This window comes from Cebus imitator, unplaced genomic scaffold (assembly GCF_001604975.1).
Source record: "Cebus imitator isolate Cc_AM_T3 unplaced genomic scaffold, Cebus_imitator-1.0 Scaffold294, whole genome shotgun sequence".
Taxonomy (NCBI): domain Eukaryota; kingdom Metazoa; phylum Chordata; class Mammalia; order Primates; family Cebidae; genus Cebus; species Cebus imitator.
In genome coordinates, this window is record NW_016107609.1 from 1,975,912 (window position 1) to 1,996,711 (window position 20,800).

Here is a 20,800-nt window from a genome sequence, read left to right on the forward strand (position 1 = left end):
AGATAATTATATATTTTAGCAACCCTTCTCTCAGCCTTCGTAAGTCTTCCCAAATGGCAGAATGTGAGACAGAGGTTTGATTTTGGGGGGACAAACTTAGAGGCTCAGCAGGGAAGCAAATGAGTTAGCAGGAGAGGCTGAATGCTGAGCAGGAACTATGGGATCTGAGCAGAAAAGAAAGATTAAATAGTTGGAGAGCTTGACAAGTGGCTGGAGGTGTTGAGATCAGGAAACGAAACTTGAGCTTGGGATTGAAAATGCATTGCAAAGTGCAGAGAGAACGCAAGTGGTAACTCTCAAATTAGGTGGGACACAAGTCAGTGAGAATGTGGTACCAGCAGTGTGCGCAGCAAAGGAGTCTACTTGCAAAACGCAACTTCATTTAGGCATGACTTTCCTTCCTCTTTCTGAGGGCCAGAATCCCTGCTGCAGACCGGGTTTATGCAGTTGGAATTATTAAAAGTGAACTCTTTCTCAGTTTTATTCAGGTGACAAGTAAGAATGGAGACAATGACACAGTGGGGTGGTAGTGATGTGTTTTTATAGTGTGCGTCATATTTTCTGTCTGAGACCATGCGGGTACACATGATATATTGGGAGAAAAAAAGTTATGGGTTAGAGTCTCACTTCTGCCTTTTCCTGGGTGAGTGATCCTGGAGAAGTCAGTAGACTTCTGAGTCTGTTCCCTCATCTAGAAAATGGAAAAAATAACCCTGCTCACCTCTGAGGTTTATTCTGAGACTAAAATAAGCTGGCATTTATGACAGCATTTTATAAATCTAAAAAGGTAAAATAATTACAAGTTCTTCATCTTGTTCTATGAGCATTTCATCTCACAGCTTTTATCCCATGTAACTCTATGTTTCATAGTCTTAATAAACTACTTCTAGAGTAAAAATAGCCTTGTAGTTGCACATGGGTTTACAAGATAGGAGGTACTCAGTCTGACTGCTCTTTAGAACAGTAGATTTGATAATGCGTGTGGCCACATATTCCACTTATTGAATAAGCATCCTGATGTGGGAGCACTCACATGTACATGAAGCTAAGTAGCTTTCAATGGTCTGAGGGCAAAGACGGTACTCTTACATGACTAGCTGAAAGTTTGCAAGATGACCTAAGTAGTGTGAAATTGGCCAAGGTTTTGGATTTCATTTCCAGATATTTAAGTCTGAATTTTTCATAAACAGCCTTTGGGGATGGGACAAATCAGATCAATTGATCTTTAGAGACCTAAAGAAATTAAATTAGTCTGGAGTCAGTTACTGCACTAAACCATCTAGTAATTGAATTGCTCCTTGTAACTGATTGAAAACAGCCCTATCCTTAACAATATAGGGAGCTTTTCTTTATAAGAGATCTGAGAGAAAAACACATCTTTTTATGACATGATGACAGATATTGCACTTTTCTAGCATAATTGAATATGATGTTATAAATACGTGACCTTAATGATTTCAAGTTTCCTGTTTCAGATTTACAACTTAATGTGTGGGACACCCAAACAAAAATGCTTTTAGGATTGGATCTGTTTGCCTGTAAATTCACAGTTTTAATCCTTCTACAGCTGCACAAGCTTTTAGGATACTCGTAAAGGCATTTCCATTTTCTTGCTCTAATTTTACTAGGTTCCATTGAGATACTTGAATGTCTCACTTTGTGTGTAGCCTTACTCTTCAGGGACATCATCTTCCTCATTTCTAAAAGAAAACTCACCTCACTGGCAAAAATATCAAATATTTTCATTACTGCTGTGTAATGTACCTACTATGGTCAACCAGGAAGCAAACCAAAAGCCCAAAGGGATATCCTTATATAATCTAATGTGTAGTTTCTCAGATTGGGGAAAAGTTATTGGCTGGTTCCATATAACAAAAAGCTTTAGACAGTCATTCAGTTGGTATTTTGTGATTTCTTTTTTTTTGGGGGGTGGGGGTGGGGGAGTTGTTAACTTTGTCCAGTACAAAAAAGCACAGTGTTACTTCTGAGAAAGGAAAAATAACTGGGAGTGGTTATGTTTTATTCAAAATTAAGTTTCTTTTATTAATTTTTTTTTCTTTTTACAGAGAGTATGTGTTCATTGCCAAAAAATAAGAAAATATGGACAAGTAAGAAATAGAGCATAAAAAACCAGTGACACTTCATTTTCTTAGCTAACCACTGGCAAAACCCCATTATATATATAAGATACTTTCTTATGCACGTATGAACATTTACTTCCTTTAAAAGTTTATCATGCCAACCATATTATTTTTAATCATTTCCCTCTTAATATAAATAGATATATCTCTGCAGTACATTTTTTAATGGCTTTCTAATTTTCCATTTGGCGCTATAATTTATTCAACTAATCCCATGCATTAGTTATTTAGATTTCTGAGTTTTTGCTGTTACAGGTAATGCCAGGAGGAAAATACATATCTACATGTCTTTACACATCTTAATTATTACCTAGGATAAATATCCACAAATAAAAATGCTGAGTCAAAGGATATATTTTTTTTTATCTTAGTATTATTTTTAATTGCTTAAAAATTTGGGAAAAGAACCCAAATATGCAATAATAGGAGAACGGTTTAATAAACTTTATAGTCATGCAATGGAAGTTTTAGAAATTGTGGTAAAATATACATAATATAAAATTGACCATTTTAATTATTTTAAAGTGGACAATTCAGTGACATTAAGTACATTCATGATGTCACATAACCGTCACTACTATCCATTTCTAGAATGTTTTCATCATCCCAAACAGAAACTCCATACCCATTAAAATGACTTCTAATTTACTTTCACTTCGACACCCTGGTAAATCTGTATTCTACTTTCTGCATCTATGAATTTATCTAGTCTAGGTACCTCATATAAGTGGAAAGATATGTAGTCATGAGTCACTTATCAGTAGGGCTACATTCTGAGAAATACATTGTTTGGAGATTTTGTCATTGTGAAAACATCATAGAGTATATTTACACAAACCCAAATGGTACAGCCTACTACATACATAGGTATGGCCTGTTGATCCTAGACTATAAACCATACTGTGCTGCATGTTACTGTACTGAATGCTGTAGGCAATTGTAATGCAAGGGTAGATATTTATGTACCTAAACATTAAAAAGGTACAGTAAAAATACAGTGTAAAACGAAAAAATGATACACCTATATAGGGCACTCGCCATGAATGGATCTTAAGGTCTGGCATTTGCTCTGAGTGAGTGGGTGAGTGGTGAGTAAATGTGAAGGCCTAGGACGTTATTGAACACTACTGTAGACTTGATAAACACTGTACATGTAGGCTACACTAACTTTATAAAGAATATTTTTCTTTAAGAATAAATTAACCTTAGCTTATTGTAACGTTTTTACTTTCTAAACTTTTTATTTTTTTTAACTTTTTGACACTTCTGTAACACTTAGCTTAAAACATACACATCATACACTGTGTAAAAATATTTTTTCTTTATATCTTTATTGTTTTTTTTTTTTTTCTGTTTTTAAAACATTTTTGTTGAAACTTAAGACATAGTCACACACATCAGGCCCACCCAGGGTCAGGATCATCAATATCACTGTCTTTCACCTCCACGTCTTCTGTCACTGAAGGTCTTCAGGGGCAATAACACACATGTCCTTTAATGATAATGCCTTCTTCTGGAATACCTCCCAAAGGATCTGCCAGAGACGGTTTCACAGTTAACTTGTTTTTTTAAAAAAAATAAGTGGAAGGAGTATGCTGTGAAATATTTATAAAAAGTATAGTATTAGTACATATACAAGCCAGTAACATCGTTGTTTATTATCATTATCAAGCATGATGTACTTTATACCAACATGTGAGTGATGTGTTATGCTGCTGCATTATGATGGTTACAATGTCACTAGGTGGTAGACATTTTTCAGCTCCATTCTGTTCTTAGGGGACCACCATTGTATATGTGGAACATCATGGGCTAAAACGTTGTTATGTGGTACATGACTGTATACATTTTTAAGGCATTTCATGCATACTGCCAAATTTCCTGCAGGAAAGGTTGTACACAGCAATTACTCATTTCTTTGCACGTCTATCAGACATGATCATCATCTTTCCATTTTTGCCAGTTTGATAGGTGACCATTTGTATTTTATCCTAGGAATTGGCCTGTTTATGTCCTTAGGTCTTTTCTTCTTCTTCTTTTTTTTTTTTTATTGTTCACCTTGTTCTCTAAATGAGCTGTAAAAGCTACTTATGTATGAAGGATATTAGTATTTTATTATTCATGTATGTTGGAATCATTTTACCACTCAGAAATCACCTTTTTATTTATGCTTTTGATACACAGATGGTTTTATCACCAAATCTGTTGTTCTTGTTCTTTGATTTCTGTCCTAGAAAACTTTTCTCACTCCAAAATAATACAAACATGCACTATAGATTTTTAAATCACTTTACTGCTTTTTAGTTTTTCATTTACACCTTTGACTTGTATAGTACTTATTTTGGTGAACATTATAAAATAGACATATAACTTTATATTTTTTACAAGTAGCCTGAATACTATAAATATGTATTTATGAATTTATTCATTTCCCACTTATTTTTCATTCACTTTGTCACATGCTGTACCAAATTCTCTCTTAAAGTCTCTTTGCCAAGCTGCCAGTATCATCTTGTTGTAATTTTCATAAATTATAAATATTTGATATCTAAATATCTGATACGGCAAATCCCAATCTTTATTTACTTGTCATTTTAAAACTTTCTTGATATTCTTTGATCTTTATGCTTCCAGTCTTTGAAATCTTTTTGTCAGGTCTTCTACATAAATGTTATGGGAATTTGTATTAGGCTTGTGTTGAATTTATATAATAACTGGGAGAGAAAATTGATATCTTTATAGTGGTATCAGTATTCAAAGACACATATTTCTATTCTAGTCTATGAATAGGTACTATGTTTGTTCTCTGACTGAAATCTCCTGTATTCTGTAGCAGTTTGCCATTTTCAAGTTTGTAAGTCCTGCACATATGTTCTTAGGCACACATCTAGGCTTATGAGAGCTGCTATGTCTGATGCAATAGCTGTTGGCCACAGGTGGCTAGTGAGGATATGAAATATACTGTTAAGTGTACCAACACACAAACAGATTAACTAACCACTAAAAATTACTAGAATTTGAATACTCAGTATGAAAAAAATCATTTAAAAACATCAATTAGATATATTGAAGTAATATTTTGGGTTATTGTGTCATACAAAAATATTTTTAATGTTTTTTATGTGGCAACTGGGCTTATCTAAAGTTACATATGTGACTCACTTTACATTTTTATTGGAAAACACTAGAGAGATTTTGTGGAGGTGCTTACTTTTATAAATAGAATTTTAAATTAGAAATCTGCCTAATTTATTCTGCAAAAAGCTCTTGATTCTTATATGTCTTTGGCATTCTGCCATTTTACTGACCTTAAAAAATCTGTTTTAATAAATTGTCATTTTAGTCTCTTGTGTTTTCTAGTAAATTGCCATATCTTTGCAAAACTGAAGATTTTATTTCTAACAGTTATACTTTTTACAATATCTTTTTTTTTGTTTTATTACACTGATTAAAATTTCTGGGACACCATTGAAATATAATAATAGTTGGCATTTTTCTCTTGTTCTTGATTCATTATGTATGGTTTTTGATGGCTGTTGGTTTCAGACAAATATTCTTCATTATACCTTCATACTTAAATTAATAATTTTATCTTAATATTAATTGAATTTATAGTAAATGCTCTTTAACATCCATCTATTGAGATTATTTCAATTTCTTTTTTACTTTTAAATGGCATTATGATATAGTCATATTGTCTATGTTGAACCATCCTTGTATTCCTGCTTGGATTTTATCTGTTTTTCTTAAATTACTAGATTTAAACTACTTATATTTCCTTTAGGACCTTTTGTATCAATCTTATTTGATTTTGTACTTTCTCTTGTCAGTTTTTGGTATTGGGTTCTGCTAATTTGCTCAAATTAATTGAAATCTGTTCCTTCCTTTTATTGTCTAAATCAATTTGAATAGCAAAGAAATGATCATTTACCTGAAGATTTTATGAATCTTGTACATAAATTCAAGTGGGTGCAATATTGTTTTGGGGAATACTCTTTTAACAACTTTCTTAGTCTGTTCCATTGTTTATTAGTCAAATATATGTTAATGCCTTTCCCATTTAATTGTGTTTACCTCAAGTTCTACTTTAATCTTATATGGTTACCCTTTTTAAATTTTTGCTTTCTTTTGTTTACCCTTTAATTTTTAAAAATCTATTGGACTACAGCAATATTCTGTCTCTCAATATCCTGTCATTTTCATTAAGAAGAAAACAACCCTCTCTTGACCCCATTTGTCTTTTGAATTTCTCACTTTCCCAGTTCTCTGTTCCTTCTTACAGTTCCTTAGAAAAAGTTTTGTGTGTTCTCTTCTCCTGTTTCTTTTCTCCCTTTCTCTCTTCTACTCTGCCTCTGAGACATTCATCCCCACTACCCCCTACTCCACCTTTGTCAGAGTCAACAGTGACCTCCTCATTGCTAAACCCAGTGGTTGGTTCTCAGCCCCTGGCCTGTCAGCAGCACTTGGCATAGTTGTTCGTTCTCCTCTCTTTCCTTCCTGGGCTTCCCAGACCACTCAGTCTTCTGTTTTTCATTCCATTTCATTTACCATTCTTTCTGTATGCCCCTCGTTGGCTCCTCCTCATCTCATCTGTCTGTAAACATGATGTGTTCCAGACCTCAGTCCTTCCACTTCTCTTCTCCACCTACATTTGGTCTCTGGGTGCTCGGTTTTATGCCTTTAAGCACCGTTATATGCTGAGTCCAGCCTATCCAGATTCAAATACCTGACTGGCTTTTACTTTTACTTTTCCCTGTCCCCCTAAGAGCACCTCAGATTTCACACACCTACAACTGATTGCCTAACCACACTCCTCCATACCTGCTCTTTCCTTACTATTCCCACCATAGCTACTCATAACCGTATCCTTCCTAGTGTTCTGGCCAAAAGACTTGGAGTCATCTTTGACTCCTCTTTTTCTCATATTTTACACATCCAAACAATTAACACATCTTGTCAACTAATCCTTCTAGTCCAGAGGAGCCCAACCACTTACTGTCTTCACTGCTACCACTCTGATCTAGGCCACTGTCCTACCTTTCCTAGATTATTACATTAATTTTCTAACTGGTCTCTCTGTCTCCACTCTTATTGGCCTGCATTCAATATTGGCCTTATTTTCCTTCAATACAGCAATCAGAATAATCTTTCCAAAGAAAGGAAGTTTGATCATATCACTCATACGTAGAGCCCTCCAATTCCTCACCTTCTAATTTAGATTACAATCCAAAGTCCAGACAGGGCCTCAGACATTCTATAGAATCTATCCCACCTGTCCCAGTTATCTCCCTGAACTCTCTTTCCCTCCTCTCCCCTGCTTGCTGGCTTCATTGCATAGATCTGCTTAACATTTCTTGAACGTGATGAAGCCTGTCCCAGCCTGAGGGTCTTTAACCTTCCTTCTAGATTGTGCTGCGCTCCATGTCTGAATGGTCAAAGCCTTTGTATTTTGTTTCCTAACCATATCCCCAGATCCCAGATAGTGTCTGGCACACAGTGAGCACCCAAATATTTGTTGAGTGAATGAATCATGTGTCTTTACAAAAACAGCATACAGAGTAGCTGTATTTTTAAAGTCTTATCTAAGGGTCTTTATCTTTCAATAGAAAAACTTAACCCATCTTCAAGCATTATGAGAACTGATATGTTTGGTGGTGTTTCTTTGAACCGTTTCTCCTTTCTGTTTAATATAGTTATTTGCTTTAGTTTTTAATTTCCTTTTCTGTCTTTTGTTATATTTATCAACTTTTCCCCTTTATTATTAACAATAATGGCCAACACTCCACGTGTCATGTGTCAGACAGTGGGCTATGTATATGTTTTATTTCAAAATAATCATGTAACAAAGAAGTTATTTTTATTTTGTAGATTAAATCATGAAAGCCTAGAGATAATAATATTTTATCCAAATTCACGTGATTTGTGATAGCTGAAACTCAAACCCAGTTCATCTGAAACCAAAATATTCTCTCTGTTGTTCATTATATTTCTTTTTAGTAATTATTGCCTTTAAATTCTAACACCATTGTAAAACTGATATTTCTCTGTTTCTTTTTGTCAAGAATGAAAGTATATATCATGTTATCCTATAAAATAACAGATAGAGATTTGTTTTGTACTACTCCTCCCTCAACCAGTAATTTTTGTTTAAATAATCCGGGACTTAAATTCAGATTTTCAGCCCTTGATCTCTCTTATCATCTGTCTTAAATTATTTTCTTAATAAACATCAGGATTGTGATAGATTAGCCACAATTATTTTTAATTTAATTGCAGGCATATTCATTGTTTACCACTCATTTCTTCTGTACTCTCTTCAATTATTGGAATTATGTTCTGACTTTATTGTCAGTTGTTGGTAAACATTGAGTAACTGGTTGAGGAAGGATAAGTGGGTCATATGCTTTATGAGCTCTTGCATAACTAAGAGGCTCTATTGCCATTATGTATGAACCTGACTAAAGTCACAGTCCTTTTGCTTAGAATTCTTTCAACCTTCCTTTTAAGTCTTGTCATCTAGCTTTGAAGTATTATGGAATAAAAGCTAATGCCAAACCCATTGTCTTTTCTTTGTTTGAAACTTCCTTGTTTCTTCTCTGTCTGGATAAAATGTTTCTAGAAAGTTTCCTTAATCTTTGAAATTCAGAAATTGTACCAATATCTGTTCAATTGTAGTTTTTTAAAATTAGTATTTAAATATAATTGAGCCTTTTAGATTGAAAATTCAAGTCTTAATTGAACTCTGGAAAATTTTATTCTTTTTCCTTTGATATTTCTCTATTTTTGGCCAAGACTGAAAGTGTATATTTTGTTGTCCTAGATAATAGGATATAGAGATTTATTTTTGTACTTCTCACTTAACCAAAAATTATGTTTAAATAATCTGAGACTTAAAATTAGAATGTTATTCATTGGCCTTTCTTATCATCTTTTAAAAACTATCTTCTTAATGTTAATGCAAACATTTGTTGCCTCTCCTTAATCTAGTCCCCATTTATATTTTCTCTTTTGATTTTTACTCTGAATTTTGGGAGAACTTCTTATATCTTCTAATTTGCTGATTCTGTTTCCTGCAGCATCTAATATTCTGCCTACTGTTTTACTAGTTCCTTTCAAATGTGAGGATTACTGTTGTGTTATTTCTAAGTATAATTTTACATTCTCAGATTGTTTCCTTTTCATGGCTACTAGTCCCTATTTTATTAATACATGGTCTTCTTAAATCTTACTAAAATTTTAAAAGCACAAATTAAAGATTTTAAAATGTGTCCTGTTTCTTGCAATACATCCGCTTCAAAAGAAGTCATTTATTCTGCTCTGTTAAATGACTTTTCTTCTTTTGAACTGTTGAACATTCTGAAATGTCAAATCATTTTTCTCTAGCTCTTCTGTAGAATAGAACGTCTGTTTAATATTAGGAGCTGAAATTGATTCTGAGTAAAAGCCTGAGGCTTTGTTAGATCTTCCAGGTATGGACTGAAAAGGGGGTAATATATTTATTATCATTTTGCCAATGTGGAAATTCTGTTTAAGTTAGAGAGTTGTCACAGATAGATAAGGAAGCAGTTTCTGAAAAAGGAGTGTTGACTTGGCATTAATGTGACTACTCTCTCTGCCTTGGCAGCCAGAAACCAGCTGAGGCCGTGCTGGTTCCCACACCCAGCACAGCAGCCTCAAGCCCTCCTCTGGAGCTGGCCGTGGTGATGGCCCACCCTGTTCAGTATGCCAATTACACTGTGTGCTGGCTGGGAGGGTTGGCGTGGTATTCCTTCCTCCTAGACTCCAGCTGTGTGGCAGTCTATTCCCCAAAAATCTGCTCAAAGATCTGTTTTCATCTTTAGCCCCATTTGCTCCAAGTTGGGGTTTTAATGAAGCTCCAACAGAAGCCTTGTTTATTTCCACCCTGGGTATCTTTCTTCCTTGTGCGCTGATGGATGGCATGCTGGCTGGTGCTGCCCTTACCCCTTACCTGTCTGTGGCTGAAATATCTAAATAGATAGTTGGCACCCTCCCTCATTTCCTGAGTTTCTCTTGTTTTCTTGTTCATATTAGTAGGGCAGGGAATTAAATATAAAGGCTTATATCACCCTATTGGTCCAAAATTCATACTAAGAGTCTCTATAAAAGTGATTTTAAAACCACTTGCATTGAATAAAACTTTCTTTCTTTCTTTCTTTCTTTTTTTTAAAGATGGGGTTTCACCATGATGGCCAGGCTGGTCTTAAATTCCTGACCTTAGCTGATCCACCCACCTCGGCCTCCCAAGAATAAAACTTTCAAACACAGTTTGAACATAAGCCCAGTGGGATTTGGCCCCTTTTGCTCAGAGCTGAAGTGTACTCTAGTAGGTTAGGTAAGGAAGGAGATTTTAGGAAAGCAAGTTGCAAATCTAATATTCGGGGAATTTGTGGAAGTTTTATCTACATTAAGGTAATGAAGAAGTAAATATTTTGTCAGAGTTGCTAAAGAAGTTCACGGCTTGTGAATAATTTCTGGGTGTTTCATAATAATTTATGGTGCCAGAGAGAAAATGGTGTTTGATTCTAACACAGCTCTAGGCTGGGTCGTAGAGTTTTCAAAGCATGTTTCTTTAGGAGCAGAGCAGGATCAGCGGGGCACACATCTAATCAGGTAAACAGCCTAGAGTAGGGTTTGGCAAACTGCAGCCTGGCACCTGCTGCGTACACCCCAAAGCTAAGAATGGTTTTACCTCTTTAAGTGGTTGGAAAATTTTTAAAGTAATATTTCCTGATATGTGAAAATAATATGAAAGTAAATTTGATTGTCTACCAATAAAGTTTTTTTATTGGAACACAGTCATTTTTTGGGGTTGGTGTAAGTATTATATGTGGCTGCTTTTGTGTTACAATGACATTGTTGAGTATATGTGACAGAGATCATATGACCTGTAAAACTTAATATATTTACTATGTGACCCTTTACAAAAAACGTTTGCTCCCCCATGCTCCCACAGATCCACAGAGTTCCCCTTGGGAACCACATTCCGTAAGGGGAGTCACAGAGCACACTAGGCTTCTGAGATAGGGGAGGCAGAGGACAGCTGTGTCACCTCTGCTTGGAGGGATAGGATCGATGAATACAGTGGTGCTTAGATGTATCTTAGTCCATCTGGGCTGTTATAACAAAAGACCATAAGCAGGGTAGCTTATACTTATAGACATAAGTAGACACAATGTCTATTTCTTACAGTTCTGGAGGCTGGAGAGTCCAAGAGCAACTCATTGACAGGTTTAGTGTCTACTGAGGACTCGCTCTCTGCTTTGTAAATGATACCTTCTTGGTGCAAGGGGCAAGTAAACTTCCTCAGGCGTCATTCATAAGGGCAGAGTCTCAATCATGAGGGCTCCACCCTCCCCTCCTAGTCACCTCCCAAAGGCCGGACCTCTTAATATTGTCACATCAGTGATTAGGCTTCAACATGTGAATCTTTAGGGGACATAAATGTTCAGACTATAGCAGATGTCAGAACAGAGACAGAAATCAAGGAGTGTAAAACTGAATTTTATTTCTGGAATATAGAGCAACATATTATAATACAATCCTATAAAAATGGAAAATTTTATTTTTAATTATTAGTATGTGTTTTATTCTCTCTCAAATATAAATTAAATAGAACATATTTTAAAATTACACACTAAAGTGTACCCTGGCATTTTGATTTTAAACTTCCAGGATACAATTAATTAGCTTTCTAGGCATTATTTATTTTGAAGTTAGAATAAAATTTAGGAGTTACCTAGTTTATCCCTGTCTTTATAACAGTGTAGAAGTTACGGCCCCAGGAGCTCAAGTGACTTGCCCAGGGCCACACAAATAGTAGAAGACATGGGGTTAGAACTCAGGGCTTTTTGCAACTAGTGCTGGGATTTTTCAAAACAGTTGCTTTAAATTTTTTACTTTTGTTTATGGATTTATAAATCATTAAAACCATAATAAACCTTCAAGATCATCTAATTTATTCCACCACCTCCTTATTTTATAAAGTTCCTTACTTTATAGAAGATACAAAAGCCAAGATATAAAGAACCTGAATGTACAGCTTCTTGGAAAAGGAACAATTTTCTTTAAATCGTTGGCAAAAATAGACTTAGTATAAAAGTCTACATGCATAAAATGGAAGCAGGTTTGTTTGGTAGCCAGATTAAAGACTGCTTTTAAATAAAGTATGTTAATTTAATGAGATCAAAATCTGTTGATAACAACAGCAAGAAAGAAGGAATGGTGTTTAACAGAACTAATTTTTTTCCAAATTATAGAAGGAGTCACCAAAAAATTCTTTCAGTTAGCAAGATGTGGTTCTACACTTAAAACGCCTCTCCTTTATCCACAGCTTTTTAGAGGGGGCATTTATTTTACAAAACCGTATGAACTGGAAGTGCCAGACCAGTCAGCCTGATAGAGTAGTTATTCACAGTTGACTTATAGTTGTAAATTATCCTCCTTTTTTTTCTTGTTTGTGTCTTTCTATTTGTCTATGAAGAATATTTGTTGTCTGCCTCACAGTGTACTGAAGTTTATTTCTAGGCTGAGTAATCAGTACTTTGTCAGAGACCTTTTACTTAGTTGTCACAGCTATACAACTTAGAAAACTAAGCATAATAGTTTTTGGTTTTTTTCAGTGGTACGGTTTACTTATTTAAGTTTCTAATGATAATACAAAACCAGAAATGTATATTACTACTGAAAAGAAAAATCAATAGGATTAAGTCAAATAATTAAAAATAAACTAAAGCCTAAAAGCTTTTTAAAAGATTAAGTTAGAGTCATTTTGTTTTTCCAAAATGGGTTATATAATTCAGCTCTCAAAATTAATGATTTATAATACCTCTCAAATTGTATTATCTAAAGTTTTCATTTATTAAATATTTTGTGCAAGCTACATATATTGATATGTTGTCTTCCAGCAATTTATAATATATCCGCATCAATCTTTAGAAAAATGTTGTCACAAGAAATTATTTATAAAGACTCAGTAAGATGTGATATAAAAATGAACAAATTAATAAGCAAGAATAACTTTACATATTTTGTTTCCTATAAATTATATTTGATTTTAATGGCTTTGACATTTCCTCCTTGAACACAGTTTTGCCAGGTCTATATTTAGGAGAGAAAATGAGAATATAAATTGAAGTAACATTTAATATTAATTTCACCTCTGACATGTATAAGGTAGAGATTTAAACAAAGTGTAGCAAGTTCTAGAGATTGGTAGTCTCAAGTCATCTAAAATGATTGTGATCATATAAGCAGCTTCTGGAACACATGATCTTGATGCTCAATAATAACAATGAAGATTATTTAATTAAATTGTTATCTATAAACATTTATTGAGCACTTACGTGTCAGGTACCAATGAAACTCTCTGCATATTAATTCACTTAATGTTAATAACCCTAAGAGCTTGATCATATTGATACCTTATTTTACAGATGAGAAAAGGGAGATATGAAAAGGTGAAGTAATTTGCCTGTGAGCACACAGCTGTGGCTGAGCTAGGATTCAAGATATGCAGACCTGCTCCAGCAAACATGCCCCTAACCACTTCACTAGGGCAGTGGTTCTGATGTGTGGCCTCCAGGCCAGCAGCATCAGCAGAACCTGGAATATATTGGACAGCACCTTCTCAGGCCACATCTCAGACCTACTGAGTTAGAAACTCTAGGATGGTGCTTGACAATATGTGCTTTGATGAGCCCCCCAGGTGCTTCTGGTGCACACTAAAGTCTGAGAACCCTTGCCTCTATAAAGAAAACATTATTAATATTTTCATTCAAGGGCCAGCAGCATAGTAGTGGAGACAGACCTGAAAACATATAATTGCCGTCAATCTAGTAATTGCAGTAGAAAAGGACTGTATTAGGAACAATGGTGTTGCAAAAGAGAATGTGAGGGGAAGGGAAAGTTTTGCTTTTTGAGCATAGAGAAATTTGCACTTTAGTTTCAAAGATAGAAGAAGGGCAACCAGTTTCAGTACTGGTAGAGTCCTGGTTTTGCTTGTCTAGAGCTTGAATAAATAGTCCAAATGACTTCAAATGGTTCTGAATGTTTTGGCAGAGCACTATAATCATTGTAGTTATCCTCTTTTTTGCCCGTTTTCTGGCCATGATTGTGTCTCTGACGTGTACTGTTTCTGAAATTGATGGTTACAAAGTAGTCAGAAGTGATGTTTTAAAGATCAAGTAAAGTAATGATGCACTTTTTTTTTTCTGCCTAGAAAAAATATTTAGCATTAGATGTTAGAAAGACTGACCTTCAATAACAGTACCCATTTTCTCTACCTATTAAATCCAAAAGTAAGTCTACTAAAACTACAGTCTCTTGCATTGGGATGTACAAAACCTAAATCTCTTGACCTGTTTGGTGAGTCATCCTCATTTTTCAGGGTACAGCATTCTAGAAATCCTCACAGTGGGCTTCCAGGCTAAACAAATTCTTTGCACTTTTTGTTCTGCTGGATGCAGGGATTAGACATAAAGTAAACAACATGGCCTGACTACCCTTTGTAACATCTTCGAAGAGATGGCCCTGATATGCACCACTGTTTTCAATCACTTAAAAGGCAATAATTCAATTATGCCATCCTTTATATAAGAACTGCCATTGCTTTCAGTTCACTTCCAGGCCTGACACAAGTAAATCACTTCAATAAAATCCCTCTTTTCCCCTCCTAGAGACTAGCATAAGTAATGATACCAGTGATCTAGCAAGGGCAAAATGAATATAATATTCTTACAGAAAAGCAAAATGTTTCACAATGTTTCATTGTGTTATTTGGGAAATTCTTTTTTTTTTTTTTTTTTTTTTTTTTTTTTTAAAATAATGATTATTCTCCAGACCTAAAGAACGACCTATATTTTTAGCATTTTTCAACAGAGCTGCTTTTATTTTAGGTTCATGGGTACATGAGCAGGTTTGTTATATAGGTAAACTCCTGTGATGTGCAGGAGAGGTTTTCATTACCCAGTTACTAAGTTCAGTACCTAATAGTTATCTTTTCTGCTCCTCTCCCTCCTCCCACCCTTCACCCTCAAATAGACCCCAGCATCTGTTGTTTTCTTCTTTGTATTCACAAATTCTTATATAGTTCCCACTTTTTTTTTTACTTCCTCATTTTTATTAGATGTTGAAATGATAATATTCGAACATACTGAAGTAAAATGTATTAAAATTAATACATCTGTTTGTTATTACTGTTTTAATGTGGATGTGGAAAAATTTTAATTGCATACATGCCTTGCATATGACTCACATTATATTATATTTCCCTTTTCTTTTCTTCCCTTTTTTTTTTTTTTTTAAGACATAGTCTCACTCTACCACCCTGGAGTATAGTAGAGCAATCTCAGCTCACTGCCTCCTCTGCCTCCTGGGTGCAAGAGATTCTTCTGCTGAGATTATCAGCATGCACCATCATGCCCGACTAGTTCTTGTGTTTTTTTTTTTTTTTGCCCCATTTATTTATTTGATTGCATTTTAGGTTTTGGGGTACCTGTGAAGAACATGCAAAATTGTTGCATAGGCACACACGTGGCAGTGTGATTTGCTGCCTTCCTCCCCATCACCTACATCTGGCATTTCTCCCCTTGCTATCTCTCACCAGCTTCCCACCCCCCACCGTCCCTCCCCTATTTCCCCCCAACTGACCCCAGTGTGTAGTGCTCCCCTCCCTGTGTCCATGTGTTCTCATTGTTCAACACCCGCCTATGAGTGAGAACATGCGGTGTTTGATCTTCTGCTCTTCTGTCAGTTTGCTGAGAATGATGGTTTCCAGGTTCATCCATGTCCCTATAAAGGACCCAAACTCATCGTTTTTGATGGCTGCATAATATTCCATGGTGTATATGTGCCACATTTTCCTATCCAGTCTATCGTCAATGGGTATTTGGGTTGGTTCCAGGTCTTTGCTATTGTAAACAGTGCTGCAATGAACATTCGTGTGCACGTGTCCTTATAGTAGAACAATTTGTAATCCTTTGGATATATACCCAGTAATGGGATTGCTGGCTCAAATGGAATTTCTATTTCTTTTTCTTGTGTGTGTATGTGAAATATATTTAAATGATCTCATTAAGTGTGCTTTTTAGAAATGTAACTATTACACTCTTTTTTTTTTTTAAAAAAAATGTAGGTGCATGAATTTAGCAGTTACATGCAACTTACCGGAATAGGAATACACCTTAGAAAAACACCACCCAGAATTTGGCCTAGGGAGAGCAAATCCTTTACAACTGTACAAAAAAAATATTTTCCAAGATATTGAAACAAGTTCCTTTACATTGAAAATAACCATCTAATTCTTTCCTATGTTCACTTAAAATACTGTTAATATGACTTATGATTCAGACTTAAAGGATATCAGCTTGAATGTATGTTACAGTTGTTTTATTAGGGATTGCTCATCTCACTTGACTTTCTTCTTAATGACCTCAAAGGACAGTCACTCTCTAATATTGTAGTGAATTAAGTCTTTGAGTACATAACATCAGCTGTTTAGGCCGCTGGGGTTCAACATGTTTGTATATAAAGATTAAAATGTATGGCAACTGGTAAATTAATTAGGATCCGTGTTATGCCAAATTTTCCTTCCCATTAGCTCTTGCTTTGCACCAGTACCTCTCAGTGAATGATAAAATGTTTTAGTTTCAACAAGCCTAACTCAAGGGATTCGATACATCTCTTCAAGGGATTTTTAAAAATAGGTTACACTTTTAAACAAGTGATAATGGACTCACTAAAGCTTAACATTTCTCTTTGATGTCAGATATTTTGTAATAGAACTGCAAATAATATTCTAGTCAATTTCTCCACTGACTTTAGCATTCAGTCACTGAGAAAAATCCTCTTGTTTGGACCACATTATTCTGAATTAGGATTATACAGACAGGTAGGATAAATTGGAAAAAAATATAAGACGATAAAATATTTTTACCTATTTTAGATATACTTTTAAAGACACTTATATTTACTATCTTCTATGTGCCAGATACTATTTTAGGTAATTCAAATGCATTTTCTCATTTAATCCTTATAGTAATACTTCTTATTGTCATTCTGTTTTATTTTCCATAGCACTATTATCAACATCTAAGATACTACATGTTTTTCTTATTCTCTTCCCTACTTTTCATGCTGACTCTCAGTCTTCCCTTTACTCACCTCACTTATTAAACAGGGATTTTTTTTTTTTTTTTGGCTATCTCTACAATTCATCATAGAATTGTAGAGATTTTTTTGGCTATCTCTACAATTTTTTTTGGCTATCTACAGGTTTTTTTTGGCTATCTCTACAATCCATCATAAATTGAAAATATAGGTCAAAAGTGTCTAAGTCCAGATATAACACCATCCTAAGCTGAGGACTGTACTGAATGCCTACTGCTTTTGTACCATTGTAAAAGAAATTTTTTTTGATGAATGAGTGGCCCTGTGAGGCAGAAGTTATGCTCCCTAATTTACGGAGGAAGAGAGGTTAAGAAAGTAACAAAGCCAGAATGTGATAATGTTTGTAGATGGTCCACCTACTCATCTATTCATTCATGCATTTGATGAATGACATTAAAGCCCATGATATTTCCAGTATATTGCACTGCTTACCTTACATAAATTACATTGATATAAAAAATCAGCATCATTATAATTTTTAACCAACTCATTACAATGGGTTCCCAAAGTACCAATGTTAGACCAGAGGTTCTTTTGTTTTTGTTCATTGGTAGGTTATCATAGTCTCATTTTGTAATGTGAAATTAATTTTAAATAAACAATACATCAAAAATTCAAGTTATACAAGATTATACGGTGAAAAGTATCCATCCACATATCTACCCACACATCCACATTTCTAAACTTGCCTGCTCATTGGAATCACCTGGAGGAGTGTTAACAATTACTGAAGCCTGTGTCCCACTCCCAAAGATTGTGATTTAATTGGTACGGGAGTGTGGTGTTGGCTTTGGCTTTGGAATTTGTAGAAGATTCCCTGGAGAGACATTGTTTTGAGTAAAGGTAAAGCCACAGGGGCCAACTATACCCTGTTGCCTGAAACAACTAAGAAACATACAAAATATGCAAAACAGTGTTTTTATGACACTGGATATCAGGCAACAAAAGACAATAATCTATGTGGGATGGGAAACAAACGAGGTGACTGATGATGCAGTTATTTCCTGAGAAAGTATAGAGCATTGCAGGGAGGGAGAATGCAGGCAGAGTCCACTAGACTCACTGAGTTGAGAGGTCAGAGTTGAGTTTGCAGAGACCAAAACAGTGAGAATTCACAGGACAGACAATAGGAGAGGTGAAAGCTGCATGGAAAAAAAGCACTCAGAGATCTACAGAGGATCCCTAAAGAACTCCAAAGATTTATAGAGGATCCCTTTTGAATACTCAGCTGAGATTTGCTAAAGGAATGCATGCTATAAAACTACCAGAGGCTGCAGGGAAGAGCACCTGAAAACATTAGGGGGAAACAAACAATACTTTGTGTTCATCCAGGGATAATGCTTGTTCTAATCAGCTGGACTGGAAAACCTTGTGATTTAGAGGGCATTTGGTAGAATATTCAGAAGGGTTTTGCTTCAGTAGATAAGAAAAATTAGCCCTCAACTAAATAGTGTTCCAGTCCTACTTAAAATATCTTGAAAGTAAACTCCCAAAGGATCAGATTATTTCCAGGTAACTTAATTATATCCCAAAAGAAAGCTCAAGACATGTCTTGTATTTATGTCCTTATAGATAGAATACAAAAATATTTAGCATCTGACAAAATTCACAATGCATGACATCTAACTAAAGGTTACCTGGACTGCAAAGATGCAGAAAAATATGACCCATAATGAAGAGATATTAGTTGAAACTAACTCAGAACTCACACAGATATTCCAATTAATAACAAAGACATTTAGACACTTATTATCATTGTATTCCATACATTCCAAAAATTAAGGAGAGATGTAGAAGATTTACCAAAATATCCAAATCATAATTCTAATGATGAAAACTACAATGTGTAAAATGAGAAATATGCTTGATGGGATTAGTGGCAGATTAGACACTGCAGATGAAAAGATTAGTGAACTTGAAGATATAGTAATAGAAATTATTCAAAATGAAACCCAAAGAGCAAAGATAAATTTTTAAAAATTGAGAGCATCAGTTGTGGGAAAATTTCAAGTGCCTAATATCTGTATAATTGGAAACCCTGAAAGGTGGTTGGTTGGAAGGTAGGACAAAAAATATACCCAAATAAATAATATCTAAAAAGTTTCCAAATTTAATGACAATTGTAAACACAATTCAAAGAAGCTCAACAAACCCAAGCTCAAAAAGCATGAAGAAATAGTGCCAAATTATGTCATAGTCAAATTGCATAAAACTAGTAATATAAAGAAAATATGAAATCAGCCAGAGAATGATAGATATATAAGAGGAAGAAAGATAAAGATGATAACAGATTTCTCATCAGAAACAAAGTAAATGAGGACACAGCAAAACAACATCCTTAACGTACAGGTGCTGTTTGACTAACAGTGGGGTTATGCCTGGATAAACCCATCATAAATTGAAAATATAAGTCAAAAGTGTCTAAGTCCAGATATAACACCATCCTAAGCTGAGGACTGTACTGAATGCCTACTGCTTTTGTACCATTGTAAAGCTGAAAAATGGTAAATTGAACCATTGCAAGTTGGGGACCATCTGTACTCAAAGAAAAATCAAGTCTGTTAATCTAGAATTCTTTACCCAGAAAAAATATCTTTTAAAAAAGCAAAAGCAAAATAAGGATTTTTTTCAGACATAAAAAAGGCAAAGAATTCACCACCAGCAAACTGCTGTATAGATATGTTAAAAGAAGTCTTTCAATCAGAAAGAAAATTATACCAGATGTCAATCTGGATCTAAACAAAGTCATGAAAAGTGCAGGTATGAGAACTACATGGATAAGTAGATTAAATTTTTTCTTATTATTTAAATGTTTTAAAAAGATAGTTAACCTTTTAAACAAATAAGATAGTTAACTTTTTAAACAAATATAACAATTAGAGTGCAATTTATATAAAAATAAAATGTTTGACAAAAATGGCACTATAGTGGAAGGGAAAAATGAAAATATATTATTGTGAGGGTCTTATACTAACTTGAAATATTTAATATCACTTGAAGGTAGATTGTGGCAACTTAAAGATATATACTATAAATTCGAAGTCCTTTTCTAAAACTACAAAAGAAAGTTATAGCTAATGAACCAACGAAGAATGTGAAATGAAATCATTAAAAGAAAACCCCAAAGAAGGCAAAAAAAGAGGAAAGAGATAACAAAGAACAGATGGGACAAATAGAAAACAGCCAGACTTGAACTTAACTGTATCAACAATCACATTAAATATAAAGACACTAAATACCTCAATTAAAAGGCACAGATTGTCAATTTGAATTAAAAAGTAAGACCTGATTATATGCTACCTACAAGAAATGTGCTTTCTACGTAAAGACATAAGTTGAAAGTAAAGCAATGAAAAAAAGTAGCATGTTAACAATAATTTTGAAAACTGGAGTTGTATTAATATCAAAGTAGAAATTAGAGCAAAGACTCTTACTAGGGATAAAGTAGATAATTTCTTTTTTTTTTTTTTTTT

The 20,800-nt window shown here is 34.5% G+C and overlaps 1 protein-coding gene across 1 annotated transcript in view; it reads left to right on the top strand.

The window, feature by feature from the left end:
- Positions 1 to 20,800, top strand: part of TBX20 (T-box transcription factor 20) — a 55,771-nt gene that overhangs the window by 23,541 nt on the left and 11,430 nt on the right. The window lies entirely within an intron of this gene.